The sequence below is a fragment of the Schistocerca gregaria genome, chromosome 6 (assembly GCF_023897955.1).
Source record: "Schistocerca gregaria isolate iqSchGreg1 chromosome 6, iqSchGreg1.2, whole genome shotgun sequence".
Taxonomy (NCBI): Eukaryota; Metazoa; Arthropoda; class Insecta; order Orthoptera; family Acrididae; genus Schistocerca; species Schistocerca gregaria.
Window position 1 is genome coordinate 526,000,853 of NC_064925.1, and position 22,161 is coordinate 526,023,013.

General features: G+C 44.0%; 1 protein-coding gene and 1 non-coding gene across 6 annotated transcripts in view; one reads left to right on the top strand and one right to left on the bottom strand.

Moving 5' to 3' along the window:
- Positions 1-22,161, top strand: part of LOC126278594 (fatty acid 2-hydroxylase) — a 537,874-nt gene that overhangs the window by 265,590 nt on the left and 250,123 nt on the right. The window contains exon 1 of one of the 5 annotated variants that reach the window (XM_049978809.1): positions 4,290-4,396. The exons of the other annotated variants lie outside the window; for them this stretch is intronic. The gene's annotated coding sequence lies outside the window, so the exon portion shown is untranslated. Of the gene's footprint in view, positions 1-4,289; positions 4,397-22,161 lie in introns of those variants that run through there. 5 annotated transcript variants of the gene reach the window in all.
- On the bottom strand, positions 5,368-5,440 carry Trnaa-cgc (transfer RNA alanine (anticodon CGC)). The gene has a single exon. It is a non-coding gene; the product is annotated as a tRNA-Ala (tRNA).

The window sequence follows — 22,161 nt, forward strand, 5'->3', positions numbered from 1 at the left end:
CTGACGTGCAGAAACGCTATAAGTAGCACACATTCGCACCACGCGCAGCGTTAAAAAAAAGCGATTTTTAAATCTATCATCCCGTACCTCTTGTGGTTAGTTATTCAGCCGGACGAAACCAACAAGGAAATGGAAATTTTAAAGCAGATTGCAGTACCTAATGTCAATAATACTTATTGTAAAGAAAACATAGGCTCTTACAAAAAGCTAATGACACCAACTTGACTAGGAACAATAAAGGAAAGTTAAAAGCAAAGTGTGATGCCACGACATACAACAGTCAAGTATCACTGAAAAGTAACATTTGTTTCTAAAACCAAACCTAAAGACAGGCTTCCAAACTACGAATACCTTAAAATTACGTCTTAGACACAAAAATGGTCTCCGGCACGACATATTTCTTATTTCAGGAACATATAAAATTAACTGAAATGGCTGTGACCAATAAGACGCAACACTCTTTGAAAAAAAAAAAAAAACAGTTTAGTGAGCACGCCTGTTATCAGTGTAAAGGAACTTTCGGGGTGCATATTACTACAGAACAGCATTCTGTTCAACATATTAACAAAAAATATGGAAGTGTGGCAAACTGCGACCAAGGGAAGGTCGTTAAATGTACATGAAGAAATCGAAATGTATAGTAAAAAGACGGATTCTCCTGAGCCAATACTCAACTAGCAACGAGATTACAGTCAGTGTTATTATTCTAATATTTTGATGAACTACTTTAAAGAGAGCAAATTTAGTATTTTAACAAATTACTTTGCTGATAGATTTTAAAATCCAGATTCTGAATGTGTTCTACGCCGAAGGATGCCAACACAGACTCATTGTCTTCCCGTCGCCCACCGTGCTTCGACATCGGCTCTCTTACGCAAGCCTTTATTGTTTTAACGCTCTTATAAACTTATTTTTTTAAAATTTTATTAGGAGCCAAATTAACTGAACGGAAATTTTTCTGTTTGTTTCCTTACATTTGAGGATCGTTTCGAGTAAACCGAAGCTTATTACCGCAGCGTTGTTACTACGTTTTATTGTGATCAAGACAAGAAAAGTTTATAATAAATAACTCAGATCACTGTGTCTCCTTCAAAATGTTCAAATGTGTGAGAAATCTAATGGGACTTAACTGCTAAGGTTATCAGTCCCTAAACTTACACACACAAGCATGTCCGAGGGAGGACTCGAACCTCCGCCGGGACCAGCCGCACTGTCCATGGCTGCAGCGGCTAAGACCGCTCGGCTGATCCCGCGCGGCTGTCTCCTTTAACCGGTGATATCAGGTCTTATGCATTTGTTATTTAACTGTCAAGCGGGAATATACTAGCGAAAGTTGGAGCCACAATCACCCATCAAAGCAATCTGCATCCTCGTAAACACCGTAAGGTAAGGCTAAAAATGCCGTCAGCCCAAAGCTTTACTTGAAGAGCCTCTCTGTTTCACTAGGTAACCCCTGTTGGAGGTCGAGTGCCCCTGCCTCCCTCCGAGATGTGAACTGACTTACCCAGCCATTTATAGGGGAACTTATAGTTCAGCGTGGACTAGAAACAACTGTGCAACTCGGCAACATTAACATAATCATTGCCAGAGGTGAAGGAAAGGATAAACGATTTAGGCAGCATACCGGAAAAAGAATGGCAGTAGGCAACTTTCATTATGAAAACAAGTTTGCTTCTAATAATGGCACAAGTGCTTCTCGAGACAAATGGTTGGTCAGTTCATTTCTCGGGATACCGACATGTTTTAGGACCAACAGATAGACAAGAGTACGACTAACAGAGACAAGATCATGAGTAGCACCCTCTGAGGGGTGATAAGAGTTACATTGACTAATAGCCCGGAGATTGTTCGTTGAGTCGCTATAAATTAAAACGCGGTCGAGGTATGTCTGTTTAATAAATACAAAGGTCTGCCATTAGTTATCAGCCCGCAACTCGTGATCTCGCGGGGGCGTTCTCGCTTCCTGAGCACGGGGTCCCGGGTTCGATTCCCGGCGGTGTCAGGGATTTTTCACGTGATTCGTGATGACTGGGTGTTGTTTTGTCGTCTCCATCATCAGCATTCATCCCCATTATGGCCGGAGGAAGGCAATGGCAAACCACCTCCACGAGGATCTTGCCTAGTGCGGAGGTGCGGGTCTCCCACATCGTTCCACTACGCTCTGTCAAGGAATATGGGACTTCATCATCATCAATGGTTATCAGCATCAATGTAGAAACACTACACATCCCAACAGCGAATCCTGACATGCAGGAGATGTAATAGCCGTCCCATCCTGTCCATGGCGATAGCACAATGCTACCCCTGAAGAACTGAGGGAAACAGACGCCGAAATGTCGTGGGGGCAACTGACATTTTAGGTCCTTGAAACTCATGCCCTAATTCGTGGTCTGGGTAGTAAAGAAGAGGGACGTTTGGGCTGGAAAACGCGTGACGCACATTCTAAGGGGGTTATGCAGAAGTTCCAGCAAAGGGCCTTGGAGCGTATTCCAAGTGGTTATCCCACCCGAGGTTGGGGGGGGGGGGGGGGAGAACTAGGTGGTCGACGTTTCTTGTATGCAAAAAGAATAGTTCACGTTCGCTGACTGGGAAATTTTCCGGTGATAGTTGTCAAAGTGAGCAAGAGCTGGTACTGTCGGAACTGAAGATGTTGGTTAGTTGATTGGTTGGTTGATTCGGGGGAGTGGACCAAACAGCGAGGTCATCAGTCCCATTGGTGTAGGGAATGATGGGGATGGAAGTTGGTCGTGCCCTTTCAAAGGAACCATCCCAGCATTTGTCTGAAGCGATTTAGGGAAATCACGGAAATCTAAATCAGTACGGTCGGACGGAGTTTGAACCGTCGCCCTTCCGAATGCGACTGAAGAGGTAAAATCCCCAGTTTCGTGAGGAGACTACCTACAGGACTAATTCAGAAGGCATTAGTGGCCAGTCTTAGTCCACAATGATAGACTGGGTCCAATAAATCCATAGCCAAAGGTGCAGCTGAGTCATAAACATGGCAGCCATGGTCCAAATGGTACGAGACCAGAACCTAATAAATATGAAATAGAAGGTGTGATCTGCAACTCAACAGATATCACAGAGCATTCAGTTTTCGTATGCTGCTAGTCTTTAGTTGACGAATAGGTGGCGACCATGTCAGCTTTTTATCCAAGAAGGGGCCCAAAAATCTAGACTGCGTAATAACATCCAAGCGCTAGCTACTCAAGTAGAGTTCTGGGTCTGGATGGACCGTTGTACGACGATAGAAATCAACGACTGGCGTATTAGCAAGAGAGAACTGGAAGCCATTGGGTAGTGGTCAAGCAGGGACCCTGCGGGTGGCACCTTGGAGCTGACGTTCATTTAAGGCTACAGATCAGGAGTTATTCCAAATATAAAAGCAGACGCTATACATCACGGGGGTGATCAGTGGTTCGACGAGCCTTTATCCTCTGAAGAAGAAATCGCTTTCCAGTAAGGCGGCTGCGCGAGCCATCGGGGTCAACGGTGAAGTCCTCGAAGGTAAGAAACAGTCACACGACAACCGTTTATCACGACTTTCCATTGCCGAACGGTATTTCTCGGTCACAAACCCTTTGAACATATTTCCTATTGTCTGCAGTTCGTGTGGCATCGATGGCAGGGAGGCCCCAACCGAAGAAGTTCGGCAATCAAGTTGCAAGTCTTATTACAGGTGACGCCACATTGGGCGACTTGGGAGACAGTGAGGATGAACGATGATAATAGACACCCAATCGGCGAGCGAAGAAAGTGTGCAACCAGGCCGGGAATCGAACCCGCAAACGCTGCATGGCAGGCAGACACGACACCATTCTCAGCTAAGCACTCGGACTTGCAGTTCTAACTATTAACACTTCACAAAAATGATGCAAATGGCTCTGAGCACTATGGGACTTAACTTCTGAGGTCATCAGTCCCTTAGAACTTAGAACTATTTAAACCTTACTAACCTAAGGACATCACACATATCCATGCCCAAGGCAGGATTCGAACCTGCGACCGTAGCGGTCGCGCGGTTGCAGACTGTAGCGCCTAGAACCGCTCGGCCACTTCGGCCGGCAACTCTTCACACACTGCGCTGAACATTCTCTAATTTCTGATTAATCTCGTGTTTCCTTCCTGGCGCCGCAATTTTCGCTGGTGTATTTTACCCTGCTGTATGACACGTCCCCCCCCCCCCCCCCCCCCCTGCTGTTAACACTAACAGAGCCCCATAAGTTAGATTAGAATCTGCACTTCCCTGACGCCAGCGGTTGGCTGCGACACTGTCGCTTACGTAGAGCACCAGTTTTCTGGCGTGCCTAGCCTACAACACCAGGAATGGCGCGTCAGTGTACAGCCAGCCGCTGCTATGGCGGCTCGTAACTTAAACGACGGCTTCACACAAACAGTACGTATACCAGAGTGGCGCGCAGACCATTTCACAATTTGGCTTAGCCTTCTATCATTAACTATTCTAATTTTTCTTAAATTTGTGATTATCCTTTATGTTATGTAATTTGATTATTCGCAATGTAAGAGTGTGTTGGTTAGAAGACTTTAAGTAATTGATTACTGGCGGAAGAAACTGAACAAACGATTGGGTCACCATTGCTAAATTAATCTGTAATTCGGTACTAGGAACCACAGACTGTTCATCATAGACACCCAAGGAGCAGCCCCCTGGTATATATTCCCCGATCCTTTTTTCTCCTCAGTCTCCGTTGAGTTATTTTGTTCAGTTTGCTGCTCCCACCTTGTGATAAATGACTGCAGTGAAATTACCTATGCAAACACGTACCTGGCTAGTCACGTTGTATTGATAGCGCAGGCTGAACGGGTCCCGTGAAACTTGCCGGCTTGCGGAAACCCAAGCTGGCCTGCCTTAACTACTGTGCTTCGGTACACATGTACTCTCGTGTCTGCGTTATGGCAGGTCGAGCTGCTATAATGGTTGCGGCCCCCATCTCCGCCGCAACCGTTATAGCAGCTCGACCTGCCGCAAAAGTCATCGAAGAATCTCTCTTACTTATGAAAAAAAGTGTACCTATAGCAACAAATGCTGCCATTAGTAACTGAAAAAAATGATGAAATTTCACATGTAAAAAAAAAAATTATTTTGCTATGTTTTCGAACTTCGACTGCTGTGAGTGTAAACTCTGAAACCTTCCTGGTCATGCTGACAAAATTTTATGAATTTATTTGTAAAGTGGTGGTGGTGGTTAGTGTTTAACGTCCCGTCGACAACAAGGTCGTTAGAGATGGAGCGCAAGCTCGGGTTAGGGAAGGATTGGGAAGGAAATCGGCCGTGCCCTTTCAAAGGAACCATCCCGGCATTTGCCTGAAACGATTTAGGGCAATCACGGAAAACCTAAATCAGGATGGCTGGAGACGGGATTGAACCGTCGTCCTCCCGAATGCGAGTCCAGTGTGCTAACCACTGCACCACCTCGCTCGGTCTTATTTGCAAAAGTATAGACAGTGGAAATTAAAATGTCCTGTGATGCCTCTCCTGCTCCTGCTCCAAGTCGGCCCGTTTGACGTCCTACCCCCCTCAAATGTTCACGTAATCGTTGACTGTAACACGGCATTTGACAGTAATAATGGGACCATCAGAATACCATGATATGGCTGTTAACACCATCACTCCTCTACCACCGTGCTTAACCGTTGGAATCAAGCAATGAGGATTGTAGGCTTATTTTAGCGTTCTCCTGACGTAAAGCCGGCCCGACGTTGGAAATAACAAAAACTTTGACTCGTCGGACCATAGGACGTGTTTCCACTGATCAGCCGTTCAGGATTTATGCTCCTGACACAATGTTCTACGTTTCTTTGAATTGGTTGTCGTCACTGATGGTTTCGGTATAGCATTATGTCCACTAATATTCGCTTTATGGAGTTCTCGGCGGACAATGTCTATAGATGCGGGGTCTCGAAGATGGGTATCGAGTTCTGCAGCCACTGCAGCAATCTTAGTTTTGTGTTGTTTTGACACAATTCGTTTCAGCGTACGACGCTCTCTGTCATTTAGCTTTGATTTGCTCCCACTATTACGTTTCTACGATGATGTCTTCCATGTTTTCTGTAGGTTGTCATGTATGTTGAAACAGTTGCTCCTGAGACATTCAGTAAGCTGGCTGTCTCGGTTACTGATGCTCCAGCTAATCGGTCTCCCACAATCTGCCGTCTTTGGAACTCTGTTGGGTCTTTCATTGCAAATCGACCTCGGCTTGTGAATGCAAATATGAAATATGCACTACTCGTAAACAACCTGCACTGATTCCTTGTACTTACTGAACACGCACAGTCTAACGCGACACGTGCCATATCTGCGTTGTTGACCGTCAAACACAACCATCCCATTACTACCACTGTTTATATTATTGTGCCTGTCCCCTGTATTTCTGTGGTAAATAGAAAGCTACGCTTGAAGTGGTGTAAAGTGCGATGCAATTGAACAGTGGAAACGAGTGATTTGAAGCGATGAGTAACTTTATACCTTGTGACAATCCGATGGAAGGGTTTGGGTATGGCAAACGCATGCTGCCAACAGAAAAGCACAGAGGAGGTTTATTACGTACGGTATGGAAGTGTTTTTCGCTGGCAGTATGTGGGTCCCTTATTGCGCTTAAGAGAACGCTAAATGTGGAAGGCTATTGAATCTGCGTTTTGCCCATTATCCATAGCTCGCACGATATCGTGTGTGAAAAGGACAAGCTCATTTTCGCACGAGCTACAGTGGTTACAAGTCCACGTTTAGCTACAAATCCCCGGCTGAGTACGTCGCTTCAAAGGCCTGGAAGAGGCAAGGGCGTAACCACACCCAGTAAAGCACTGTGGTTGAGGAAAAGCTTACTTGCTTTAAAATGGTGTTACTAAATCACTCCCACAACGAGCTACGGCCAATTTCGTCCGTCTCTCTACTCCCTCGGGTGACCTAGTGCGCGGCCTGCATGTCGACGGGACGTTACTCCCTGACCTCACTGCTTTGTGCAAGTTATGAACACGTGCCAGTCGATGAACAAAGCAAGCTTCCGCTCAGCTCTCTGCTGTGACAAACGCACGGAAAGGCACGCTCTGCTGATTCGAAAAAACATATCACAATTTAGTACCGGGTCAGGTCGACTAAAGGAACTCATACTACCTCCACAAAAACGCATCTCATAATTTGTCCGAAACAGACCGTATGGTAGTGTTACAAGAATAAATGTGCTGTTCATAGCGACGGGTGTAGTAATGCAAGTATGATGAAGAATAAAATTTGAGGTATAGAATTTCTTGAACCATTTCTACATGCATATGCTTCGCAAATCATTGCACAGTGTATGTCAGAGGTCTCAAAATTTTCCAAAAATTTTTGATTGAGTACCACAGCGACGATTTTTAAAGGAAATTTGATCCACACAACTACATCGGATCTATCCTGAAAAGCTGGACGCAGCACGTTATCCTGAATGTAGGGACATTTACTAACGCTAAAGTAATATATATTCTGTGCCGTGGAGGGTGTCACTGTCGTACACCAATGACTCTGAAAACAGTAGTATATATATATATATATATATATATATATATATATATATATATATATATATATATATACGATATTGTTTTGAGAGTAATATATATTAGTTTATAAGGAAGATAACTTCTAAAACGCTCTTACAACTCATCATAGAAATTGCTCTAATATGTAGGACCCTGTCCAAAAAGAACAGGGGGTATCGTACTCATGAAAAGGTCAGTAGGAATAGTCATGGATATGTTTGACAATAGGAGAATGTCACAGAAATGCTGATGAGACTGAAATGGCTGACACTTTAAGAGACACACCCACTACAAAGCCTTCCTGCAAAGTTACGCAACCAGTATTAAGTGAGGCGTCTAGGAATATACTATGACCTCCTACTTACCGTTCCCATAGAGACCGCCAAACAGTATTAGACATACCAAGATAAAATAGACAAAGAAGCAAAACGTCTTCTTGTTGCTCGCTAGCATTTAATGAGAAGCGTTAGTGGCCTTGTTGGCAAGATACTTCCCCGTGGAGGAATTAAACCAGTATTCCAGAGCGGTCGCAAGACCCGATACCTGGCTCTGCACACTGCAGGCGTCTACGAACTTCGATATGAAAGCGATGAAGAATACTTTGGTGAAACCGGAAGACCGATTAGCTCTCGAGTGATGGAGGAGAAACGCAACGTACGATTGGAGCAACATAGCAAATCCGCTACAGTTGAACACCTCCTGGACTGCGCCCGATCTGTTAGTTTTGAAGGGCCTGCTCGGCAGCCGTGGATGCAGCAGCATAAGATAAGAGAGACTGTCGAAGAAATGAGATTATCGTGGTCCAGAACTGCGCTGCTGCTACAGTCGCAGGTTCGAATCCTGCCTCGGGCACGGATGTGTGTGATGTCCTTAGGTTAGTTAGGTTTAAGTACTTCTAAGTCCAGGGGACTGATGACCTCAGATGTTAAGTTCCATAGTGCTCAGAGCCATTTGAACCATTTCTCTTAGATGATCGTGTGGCACTGATGGCTAGGAGATCCCATCCGGAGAATTTCCGCCACCGGGTTGCAAGTCTCATTTCATGTGACGCCACATTTGGCGACTTGCTTGTCGGTGATGATGACATGATAAGGAGGACAATCCAACACACCACAAGCGGAGAAAATCTCCTACCCGTCCGGGAATCGAACTCAAGGGCGCTGTATGGTGGGCAAGCACGTGCCCACAGAGCCAAGCAGGCGCACATCGAAGAGATTAAACCCCATGACAGCTTCAACTGGGAGGATAGCTACAAGTTACAGTCAACCTGGCTGCCAGCGATCTTAGTCTATCTGGTGGCGTATGTTCGCCAGCTAGGAACTCCACATGAGCCGCGTTCAATAGCATATTCAAGCAGCCACAGAACTGCCCTTTGGCTTCAAGGTCTCGCTGCAGGAAAATAAAACCCCCGTGTACAGGTTGACAGTAAACTGTTGTCTACGAATCACCTGCCACAGTAGCACAGGTAATAGCCCACCGTACAGCCATCGCTGCAAAGCAGTCTTTACTTCAAACTGACGATCCTAGAATGTGACGTCTGTAGACACCTGATATCGAAATAAGACAATACACAGGGTGAGAAGTAATAAAACCGACAAACCGCAGGAACGGATTCCTTGCTGGAAATGGAGAAAAAAAGGTCCTATGAACACGTGTACAGAAATGGACCGTGTGCACGCATCGACAAAAACTCGTCCCGGAACACAGTACAGAGCCATATTGCATCCACGTCACGACAGATGTTCAAAGTGGCCTCCATGGGATGCAATGCAGGCGTTTTATTTATTTATTTATTTATTGTTCCGTGGGACCACATTAAGGAGAAGTCTCCGTAGTCATGGAACGAGTCAATACAAGAAATTGTAACACGATTGTAGAAACAGATAAAATGAAATATAATAAACATATTCAGTTGTAGACTGTACAAATAGATAAAATGAAATATAAGAAACATATTCAGGCGACTAGTCGTTAGTTTAAATAAAGAAAATCAAGAATGTAACACTGGAATTTGCTTAACTTTTTAGCTCTTCCAGGAGCTCCTCGACAGAATAGAAGGAATGGGCCATGAGGAAACTCTTTAGTTTACACTTAAAAGTGTTTGGGCTACTGCTAAGATTTTTGAGTTCTTGTGGTAGCTTATTGAAAATGGATGCAGCAGAATACTGCACACCTTTCTGCACAAGAGTCAAGGAAGTGCATTCCACATGCAGATTGGATTTCTGCCTAGTATTAACTGAGTGAAAGCTGCAAACTCTTGGGAATAGGTTAATATTGCAAACAACAAACGACATTAAAGAAAATATATACTGTGAGGGCAATGTCAAAATTCCCAGACTATTGAATAGGGGTCGACAAGAGGTTTTCGAACTTACACCACACATAGCTCGAACAGCCCGTTTTTGAGCCAAAAATATCCTTTTTGAATCAGAAGAATTACCTCAAAAAATAATACTATATGACATAAGCGTATGAAAATATGCGAAGTAGACTACTTTTCGTGTTGAAATGTCACTTATTTCAGATCTACATCCGTACTCCGCAAGCCACCTGACGGTGTGTGGCGGAGGGTACCCTGAGTACCTCTATCGGTTCTCCCTTCTATTCCAGTCTCGTATTGTACGTGGAAAGAAGGATTGTCGGTATGCTTCTGTGTGGGCTCTAATCTCTCTGATTTTATCCTCATGGTCTCTTCGCGAGATATACGTAGGAGGGAGCAATATACTGCTTGACTCTTCGGTGAAGGTATGTTCTCGAAACTTTAACAAAAGCCCGTACCGAGCTACTGAGCGTCTCTCCTGCAGAGTCTTCCACTGGAGTTTATCTATCATCTCCGTAACGCTTTCGCAATTACTAAATGATCCTGTAACGAAGCGCGCTGCTCTCCGTTGGATCTTCTCTATCTCTTCTATCAACCCTACCTGGTGCGGATCCCACACTGCTGAGCAGTATTCAAGCATTGGGCGAACAAGCGTACTGTTACCTACTTCCTTTGTTGTCGGATTGCATTTCCTTAGGATTCTTCCAATGAATCTCAGTCTGGCATCTGCTTTACCGACGATCAACTTTATATGATCATTCCATTTTAAATCACTCCTAATGCGTACTCCCAGATAATTTATGGAATTAACTGCTTCCAGTTGCTGACCTGCTATTTTGTAGCTAAATGATAAGGGACCTATCTTTCTATGTATTCGCATCACATTACACTTCGCTACATTGAGATTCAATTGCCATTCCGTGCACCATGCGTCAATTCGCTGCAGATCCTCCTGCATTTCAGTACAATTTTCCATTGTTGCAACCTCTCGATACACCACAGCATCATCTGCAAAAAGCCTCAGTGAACTTCCGATGTCATCCACCAGGTCATTTATGTATATTGTGAATAGCAACGGTCCTATGACACTCCCCTGCGGCACACCTGAAATCACTCTTACTTCGGAAGACTTCTCTCCATTGAGAATGACGTGCTGCGTTCTGTTATCTAGGAACTCCTCAATCCAATCACACAATTGATCTGATAGTCCGTATGCTCTTACTTTGTTCATTAAACGACTGTGGGGAACTGTGTCAAACGCCTTGCGGAAGTCAAGAAACACGGCATCTACCTGTGAACCGGTGTCTACGGCCCTCTGAGTCTCGTGGACGAATAGCGCGAGCTGGGTTTCACACGATCGTCTTTTTCGAAACCCATGCTGATCCCTAAAGAGTAGATTTCTAGTCTCCAGAAAAGACATTATACTCGAACATAATACGTGTTCCGACATTCTACAACTGATCGACGTTAGAGATATAGGTCTATAGTTCTGCACATCTGTTCGACGTCCCTTCTTGAGAACGGGGATGACCTGTGCCCTTTTCCAATCCTTTGGAACGCTTCGCTCTTCTAGAGACCTACGGTACACCGCTGCAAGAAGGGGGGCAAGTTCCTTCGCGTACTCTGTGTAAAATCGAACTGGTATTCCGTCAGGACCAGCGGCCTTTCCTCTTTTGAGCGATTTTAATTGTTTCTCTATCCCTCTGTCGTCTACTTCGATATCTACCATTTTGTCAACTGTGCGACAATCTAGAGAAGGAAGCACAGTGCAGTCTTCCTCTGTGAAACGCCTTTGGAAGAAGACATTTAGTATTTCGGCCTTTAGTCTGTCATCCTCTGTTTCAGTACCATTTTGGTCACAGAGTGTCTGGACATTTTGTTTTGATCCACCTACCGCTTTGACATAGGACCAAAATTTCTTAGGATTTTCTGCCAAGTCAGTACATAGAACTTTACTTTCGAATTCATTGAAAGCCTCTCGCATAGCCCTCCTCACACTACATTTCGCTTCGCGTAATTTTTGTTTGTCTGCAAGGCTTTGGCTATGTTTATGTTTGCTGTGAAGTTCCCTTTGCTTCCGCAGCAGTTTTCTAACTCGGTTGTTGTACCACGGTGGCTCTTTTCCATCTCTTACGATCTTGCTTGGCACATACTCATCTAACGCATATTGTACCATGGTTTTGAACTTTGTCCACTGATCCTCAACACTATCTGCACTTGAGACATAACTTTTGTGTTGAGCCGTCAGGTACTCTGTAATCTGCTTTTTGTCACTTTTGCTGAACAGAAAAATCTTCCTACCTTTTTTAATATTTCTATTTACGGCTGAAATCATCGATGCAGTAACCGCTTTATGATCGCTGATTCCCTTTTCTGCATTAACTGATTCAAATAGTTCGGGTCTGTTTGTCACCAGAAGGTCTAATATATTATCGCCACGAGTCGGTTTTCTGTTTAACTGCTCAAGGTAGTTTTCAGATAAAGCACTTAAAAATATTTCACTGGATTCTTTGTCCCTGCCACCCGTTATGAACGTTTGAGTCTCCCAGTCTATATCCGGCAAATTAAAATCTCCACCCAGAACTATAACATGGTGGGGAAATCTACTCGAAATATTTTCCAAATTATTCTTCAGGTGCTGAGCCACAACAGCTGCTGAGCCCGGGGGCCTATAGAGACATCCAATTACCATGTCTGAGCCTGCTTTAACCGTGACCTTCACCCAGATCATTTCACAATTCGAATCTCCGTCAATTTCCTTCGATACTATTGCACTTCTTATCGCTATAAACACGCCTCCCCCTTCACTGTCCAGCCTATCTCTGCGGTATACATTCCAATCAGAGTTTAGGATTTCATTACTGTTTACGTCTGGTTTCAGCCAACTTTCTGTTCCTAGTACTATATGGGCGTTGTGACCGTTTATTAATGAGAGCAGTTCTGGGACCTTTCTATAGACGCTCCTGCAGTTTACTATTAGCACATTAATATTGTTATTCCTTGTTGCATTTTGCCTACTCCTGCCTTGCCGCGTCTCAGGAGGCGTCTTGTCGGGCCTAGGGAGGGAATTCTCTAACCTAAAAAAACCCCATGTGCACTCCACACGTACTCCGCTACCCTCGTAGCCTCTTCCGGCGTGTAGTGCACGCCTGACCTATTCAGGGGGACCCTACATTTCTCCACCCGATAGCGGAGGTCGAGAAATTTGCACCCCAGCTCTCCGCAGAATCGTCTGAGCCTCTGGTTTAAGCCTTCCACTCGGCTCCAAACCAGAGGGCCGCGATCGGTTCTCGGAACGATACTACAAATAGTTAGCTCTGATTCCACCCCGCGAGCGAGGCTTTCCACCTTCACCAACACCGCCAACCGCCTGTACGAACTGAGGATGACCTCTGAACCCAGACGGCAAGAGTCATTGGTGCCGACATGAGCAACAATTTGCAGTCGGGTGCACCCAGTGCTCTCTATCGCCGCCGGTAGGGCCTCCTCCACATCTCGGATGAGACCCCCCGGCAAGCAGACAGAGTGAACACTGGCCTTCTTCCCCGACCTTTCCGCTATTTCCCTAAGGGGCTCCATCACCCGCCTAACGTTGGAGCTCCCAATAACTAATAAACCCCTCCCCCCGTGTGCCTGCTCGGACCTTGCTGAAGGAGCAGCCACATGTCCACTCACAGGCAGAGCGGGCGATGCCACACGGCCAGCCTCCACATTGACCCTCCGCCTCGTGCGCCGCGAACGCCGCTGAACCTGCCACTCCCCTTGGGGAGAGGGTGGCCCAACCGCGCCCGGTACCCGCGAAGATGTCTCGACAGCAGGGACAGTGGGTGAAGCATCTAACACCTGGGGTGCACCATGCGACGCACTAGACTCCCCACTGCCGCTACACTCCGAGGCAGCAGCCTGAAGACGGCTGACCGCGGCCATCAACACGCTCAGCTGTTCGCGAAGAGTGGCCAGCTCCTCCTGCGTCCGTACACAGCAGCCACACATCCTATCCATCCTAAGAAATCAATTTACTATAGAGTGTGAATCAACTTTTAACTAGACTGCTAATTCACTAAAGGCGGTTGATTATTGACTAAACTGTGATTGCTAACCACTTCTTGTAGAAACAAGGAAAATAGCACTACCTGTCTCTGGACGGTATTGAAAACAAACACTAGCACTACTAGCACTATGGCTGACTAAATGGACTCTCTGACTGTATTCAAAACAAACACGAGATCTATGGAACACTTAATAGCACTCTACTATTAAAGCTTCCTAAAAGCAAAAACACGCAGAAGAAGAAGTGACAAGTAAGAAAAATACAGATAATACTTAAATTAAGGTAGCTCGCTGCACAGCAGACGTGAAGCAGACGGCGGTTAGGGCGACACTGACACTACTGGCACTATGGCTGTTCTTATGGTAAATAAAGCGGCATTTAGTTTCTGAACAAGATCCTGAACATGGGCTTTCCACAACAGCTTACTATCTATCCGAACGCCTAGGAACTTGAACTGTCCCGTCTCGCTTATAATATGCCCATTCTGTCTCATTAAAATAACAGTTCTTGTTGAATTATGAGTTAGAGACTGTAAAAACTGAGTCTTACTGTGATTTAGCATCAAATTATTTTCCACAAGCTACGAACGTATCTCATGAACTACATAATTTGATAATGTTTCAATATTACACACAAGATCTTTCACTACCAAGCTGGTGTCATCAGCAAACAGAAATATTTTTGAATTACCTGTAATACTGGAAGGCATATTATTTATATAAATAAGAAACAGCAGTGGCCCCAGCACCGACCCTTGGGGAACGCCCCACTTAACAGTGCCCCATTGGGACTTAACATCACTACCACTCTCAAATATTACGGAGAATTACCTTCTGCTTTCTGTTCTTAAAGTAAGAGGCGAACCAATTGTAAGCTACTCCCCTTACTCCATAATGGTCCAACTTCTGCAGTAATCTTTTGTGATCAACACAGTCAAAAGCCTTCGCTAGATTAAAGAAAACACCTAACGTTCGCAACCTTTTATTTAATCCGTCCAAAACCTCACAGAGAAAAGAGAATATAGCATTTTCAGTTGTTAAGCCATTTCTAAAACCAAACTGTACATTTGACAGCAAATTATGTGAATTTAAATGTTCCAGTAACCTTGTATATATAATCTTCTCGATCTTTAGCAAACACCGATGGCATAGAAATAGGTCTATAATTGTCGATATTATCCCTGTCTCCCTTTTTATAAAGCGGCTTCACTACCGAGTACTTTAACCGGTCAGGAAACCGACCACTCCTAAAGGAAAAGTTACAGATATGGCTAAGTACTGGGCTAACATACATGGAACAACACTTCAGTATTCTGCCAGATACCCCGTCATATCCATGAGAGTTCTTGGTCTTCAGTGATTTAATTATTAACTCAATCTCCCTCTTGTCAGTATCATGGAGGAGCATTTCAGGTAACAGTCTCGGAACACTTTTTTCTACGAGTGCTATATGATTCCCTGTTGGGACTAGGTTTCTATTTAGTTCACCTGCTATACTCAGAAAGTGATTATTAAATACTGTACATATATGCGACTTATCAGTAACACGGACATTCCCACTACGCACTGATTCTATATCCTCGACCTGTCTCTGCAGACCAGCCACTTCCTTTACGACTGACCATATGGTTTTAATTTTATCCTGAGGCTTAGCTATTCTATCTGCATACCACATACTTTTTGCCTTCCTAATAACTTTTTTAAGCACCTTACAATACTGTTTGTAATGGTCTGCTGCATTTAGATTGTGACAGTTTCTAACGTTTTGATATAATCGCCACTTTGTTCTACAAGATATTCTTATCCCTCTAGTCAGCCACCCAGGCTGCCTGTTTGTGCTAGTACCCTGTTTTGAACGTTCTAACGGAAAGCAACTTTCAAAGAGCATGAGAAAAGTCTTGAGAAAAGCATTATATTTATCGTCTACTGTATCAGCGCTATAAACATCTTGCCACTCTTGTTCCTTGATGAGGTTTACAAATGTCTCTACAGCAACTGAATCTGCTTTCCTAAACAGCTGATGACTATATTTAACACGTGATGCAGCACAAAAATCTTATAGAGTTAAAATTTGTGCATCATGATCTGAAAGGCCATTCACCTTTTTGCTAACAGAATGCCCTTCTAGTAATGAGGAATGAACAAAAATATTGTCTATGGTTGTTCTACTGTTCCCTTGCCCTCTCGTTGGAAAGAATACGGTTTGTTCACACTTCGGATCAAGGACTGTCACACTCTTTCGCAGGTATTGGTCTCTCTCTGAATAGCCTCACAGGCGTCGTGAACACCCTTAAAAAATGGCTCTGAGCACTATGGGACTTAACATCTGAGGTCATCAGTCCCCTAGAACTTAGAACTACTTAAACCTAACTAACCTAAGGACATCACACACATCCATGCCCGAGGCAGGGTTCGAACCTGCGACCTTAGCAGTCACGCGGTTTCGGACTGAAGTGCCTAGAATCGCTGGGTCACCGCGGCCGGCAGTATCCAGAGGAGGACGGACAAGCATAGCGTAGGGAGTCTCTTTAGTAGATCTGTTACAAATTCTAAGTTTCCTCCAATAAAACGCAGTCTTTTGTTCGCCTATCTCGCAACTTTTTCTGTGTGATCGGATCCAATTTAAGTTACTAGAACTCTTATGTCATACCCGTGATACCACCTACACTGTTTCGCAATAATACAAAACGAGCTGTCTTTCTTCGAAGTTTTCGATGTCCACCGTCAATCCTATTCGGTGAGGAGCGCAGCAGTATCCAGAGGATGGTTCAAATGGCTCTGAGCACTATAAGAGACTAGAACTTAGAACTAATTAAACCTAACCAACCTAAGGACATCACACACATCAATGCCCGAGGCAGGATTCGAACCTGCGACCATTGCGGTCGCTCAGTTCCAGACTGAAGCGCCTAGAGCCGCTCGGCTACTCTGGCCGGCGTGAACACGCTGTTTAAGTGTCTGCACATAATAACTGGTTCAGCATCCATAATGCTTTTCTGCTGCCTCCAAAAGTAAAAATCCTGGGGGTTTAAGCCCGGTGATCTAGCAGGCCATGCTACACTGGCTCCAGGTCTTATCCAACGTCCAGGGAAGACAATATTGAGGTGTCGTCGAAGTGTAATGTATAAGTGGTGTGGTGCTCTGTCAGGCACAAACCGCATAACCTGTCGTATTGCCAAAGGCACTTTCTCAAGCAGCCTGGGCTGAGTATTCCCCAGAAAGTCCAGGCACGTTCCTCCGTCGAGGCATTGTGGAATAGTAACTGGTCCAGATATGTTATCGCCAGGAATCCCTGCCCGCACATTGACGCTGAACCGATGCTGATGAGACGCCTCAATCATTTCATCATTCTCCGAGGACTGTCTGTAACCTACAGATGACGATTATGAAGATTGATGCTTGCACTTCTGACAAAGGTTGCTTCGTCGTGTAAAGAAACTGGTTCTCTACTTCTGAAAAAAAAACCTCTAAAGTAATAAAACATGACCTACATAATGAATCTGACTACCCCTGTTAGTCATGGACGAAGAAAAAATATTTGGCATTGTCTTTGTCAGAACGTGCAGAATCTTATGTGGGGCCAATAAGACGTCAATTTTATTCTAAATATGGTATGCCAATGTTTACGTAATAAGAAAATAAATTAGGTAATTCAGTACAATTATTATATAGATGCGATAAATCACTTTAATGGGGGCCAAATGATCAATTAAAGTCAATATAATTCCGGTAAGCCTGCAACAGTAAAAAAAAAAAAAAAAAATATTGTGGGGGCCTACATAGATATCGTGCATCTGCTAGATGCCCACGAAATACGTAATTTTGTTTTGAAGCTGACAGCCAATGAGAAAATAGGTGCAAAATACTATTGGTCAGTTTTCAAGCAGTAATGGGACAGCATCAGCTGGTAATATAAGTAATTTTATGGTAGCTAATTTTACTGCACAAAAAATAAAATATATACTCCCTCCTAAAGAAGTTACACATAAACATCAAAATAAAATTATGGTGAGCAGCAAAATGTCTGAGAAGAATTTTGAAAGAAAATTATTAATTTAACTTTAATTTGGCGGGTTTTCAACACTGTCAACAAGACGAAATGATGGAAAGAATATTTATTGGAACTAAACAAAATTGAACCTTGATATTGTGACAGTATTTTTAAAATAGATAATTTAACTGCAACTGTCTTTAATTTTGAAATGAGAGCGAGAGTAATAATTTTCTTTTAATGCCTTAGCTGTTGCCGCAGGCAGTGCGATGACGTCAGCGGTGGTCCGCGCGGACGATGTGTGAAGTGAATCCTGGTTCGTGGCGTGAAGATAATGATGGATCCTCCTGTTTCATTAATACACCAGTTACGGCGGTGGTCCACGTCTCCTTTGTAGTCGAATCAGCTGGCAGCACTGGCACGATGATAATAGTTCCAGTGTGTGCGTTGCCGTTACGCGCGCGACGTTTTGTTATTAAAAGTTTATTAATCACGCGGTGCGGGTAGGTCGGAATTATGCAATGTCTTTAGTATTTACGATATATGGCCGGTTAATGCCAATACTTCGCACAGTTCTTTCACTGTGTTGGCACAAGAAAACAGTCACATGTGTTTATCACTATAGCAGTCCGTTAAACATCAGTTCAATTTAATTCGTCGTCTTTGAGACAGTTTGGACGATATAATAAATGTTTCTTGAACAAATCACAGCACTGTTCTTTTACTTAACATTTTTGGTTTGCTCCACTTTCACGCAGTTCTAACAGTTGGTGCCTCCACACGACAATGGTGTCTGATTCACGGCTAATTGTCACAAATTCACACAGTATGTAAAATCGTCACCGCAAACACTCGATATGCTTTTCAGGTTTTACTGTTCACTTAATAATGCACGATCTCCTGTTAACACTGTAATGAATTGTTCCTCCGCGTATCACCGTCTTTCACGTCGACCTTTCCAACGTTTCTCCACCCGCGAACCTGCTACGATACCACAACAACTCGCACACTCTCTATCGATAGTCGTTCGCTCTCTCTCTCTGACACAGTACTTCTCCTAGCCTAACCAGAGATTTACATAGCGCATAAGACCAGAACATTCATATTCGTACAGTATAAAATATAAAACAGTAGCAAAATGAATGAAGAAACAATGTGACGTATTAACAAATAAAGAATAGTTGAAATAAATGATATATACGTACTATGACAAGGTAATGCACAAAAGAAAATAATATTATTGACCTTCGGGAAAAGCAATGTCTTTACAGTCGGAGCAGGCCGCTGGTGGTCGAGCGGTTCTAGGCGCTTCAGTGTGGAACCGCGCGACCGCTACGGTCGCAGGTTCGAATTCTGCCTCGGGCATGAATGTGTGTGATGTCCTTAGGTTGGTTAGGTTTAAGTAGTTCTAAGGTCTAGGGGACTGATGATCTCAGAAGTGCTCAGAGCCATTTGAACCATTTTTTAGTCGGCAGAGAGGACTTATGATAAAAATCCCATAATTGTGATGGTCTGTTGCAAAAACCACCTCTCTGCACGTTCGTCTGTCTGAAAGAACCCACGATCACACAACCAACCAGAGAGGTCTTGAAATGTTGTATGATGTGGTTGGTATCCTTGCAGGTACTTGTTTTGGTGTAGCTGTGCTGCCTCTCGACTGTTTCCATCTGCTTGGCCGTACACAAACACCATCTCGGCTTGTTCCCGACATGAATACCGGACCATTGTGATGCTTACAGATCGCTGCGTCATTCACACAGCCTGTAACACCCAAAGAACACACGGCACGAGGTCGGAGGCACTTTCATTCGTCAGTGCCATCTACCGTGGCAACGATGCATTTCCTCTGTTTCCAGTCTGGAATCCGTCCCTGCAGTTTGTCGGTTTTATTAATGTTCAACCTGTGTAGGGGAAGACCTTGCCCAGTGCACTCCGTCTTCAGGCCACAAGTGGCCCATCGGGACCATCCGACCGCCGTGTCATCCTCAGCTGAGGATGCGGATAAAATGGACGTGTGGACAGGACACCGGTCTCCCGGTCTTTATGATGGTTTTCTTTGACCGGAGCCGCTACTCTTGGATCGAGTAGCTCCTCAGTTGGGATCACGAGGCTGAGTGCACCCCGAAAAATGGCAATGGCCCGGATGGTCACCCATCCAAGTGCCGGCCACGCCCGACAGCGCTTAACTTCGGTGATCTGACGGTAACCGGTGTATTCACTGCGACTTTGCCCAGAATCCAGCAGTTATTCGCCCTGCAGACTACCGCTGCAGAGTCGGTCGAGACGTCGGCATTTTAGAACTTTTAGTGTTTCATAATGACGCGGCCTGACACCCTAAACGATTTTTGTCAAATTGGCACTGACAGTTGAAGCAAACAAACTTACATAAGAATAAGCTCACTGCAGAAGCATTAATATATTCTTTCCACGCTCCATACGTGAATGAATCGGCAAGAAACCCTAAAACGTACTAAAACCCTCTGCCATGCTTCTCGCACTGGCTTGCAGTACAGGTGCAGATGTATATGTATATCTCGTGTCAGAGTTACGAGAATGGTGTAAGAGAAATTACGTCCCGTACGGAGGCGTAGAGACAGTAACTTTGTCCTTACCCCGTACTCGAATAGAGTAGAATTAAAAGTCGGTTATAGTGGTGTGAAATAAGCTCCGTCATGCAATATACACTGGCTTGCAGGCTATACTTGTTGGTTTACACTGGTGAGCCCGAACTAGAGTTGCGCTTTGCCAAAACTATTGTTCGGTAGCCAACGATTTTTCTTTGAAACGGTTCAAATGGCTCTGAGCACTATGGGACTTAACATCAGTCCCCTAGAACTTAGAACTACTTAAACCTAACTAACCCAAGGACATCACACTCATCCATGCCCGAGACAGGACTCGAACCTGTGGCCGTAGCAGTCGCGCGGTTCCAGCCTGAAGCGCCTAGAACCGCTCGGCCACACGCCCGGCGATTTTTCTTTGTTTCTTTGTTTGTCTGCTTGTTTTGCACATGATTAGAATTATAATTCTTTCTTCGTTAGTCCATTGTGTATTTTATATCCTTACAAAATATGAATTGCATTTTATAAGCAATAAAAATTAATTAACCGCCTATCTTCTACGTTATAATGTAAGCAATTATATTGATGCAAGTACAGTTTACATGCATAACCATAAAAAACTTTTGGAGTTAGTAACATTAGAAGACAGTCCTAGGTTGCATAATGCTCTTGCTTTTGAGCGAATAAAGAGCATTGTGCAATCTAGGACTGTCTTAATATTAATCACAATGAAAGTTTGCTGCACCACCGTGCCACAACGGATTAGAATGAGTTTGATATAATTATTGTTGTTATTTTGTGCTCAGTAGAACAGTCTTCATCATGATCAAAAGCAAGAGTTTCTTGTTATTGCTGATAAGTGCAAAATTTGTTTGTGAATAACAGAAACGTGTTTTCTGTATCTCGAAGAAACACTGAAGCGGCGTTTGATATGTTTTTTTGTATATTTTTTTTAGATTTTTCATTTTTGAGTAATTTGCGTTTGCTAGCGCTATGTGATAAATCGATATTAGAATTCCAATTCTGCTATAAATACTGTTTATTTTTATGAAACAGTTTGTAGGATAACTACATAGTACAAAAATGTTCTGGAGATTGTATGGCCCTTTATAAATCCTCAATCACTTTCCATATGGGTCACTGCCTTTAGTTGATAGAACAATCTAGTAAATACAGAAAAAAAGCGATGAAAACGAGGTAACGCCCATTAGGTATGCAACACACCTAACGTCCAGGTAACGCGGTTACAATCTTAACTGACGTATGCTAACAGGAAAGCTACCGTAGTCTATGGCTACTTGTGACAGAGTGCGGTAGCCTACGGTAGCTCTACAGCTCTAGCTAGAACATTTTGAGTAATGAATGCCGCATGGTGGGTCTGTGGCCACGTGATGCGGCAACGAAGGTATATTAGCTGAAACGAATGGCAACACATCTAGCGACAATACTGGCCGCAAATGAAGAAACCCACTGACATACCGACTTTGGCGAAGGGCAGATTGTTATAGCACGACGAATTCGTCAGTTACGTTACACAATCCTAGACAAAGTGAAGAAAGACCCAGGTACAAACTGCACCACAGAAGAGAAAGAGAAAAACAAATGTATATCTAGTATCCCATACATTGGCAATGTATCACAGAGGATTGCAAATATTTTCAAAAATCACAAAGTAAAAATTGGGTTTTCTACATCTAATAAAC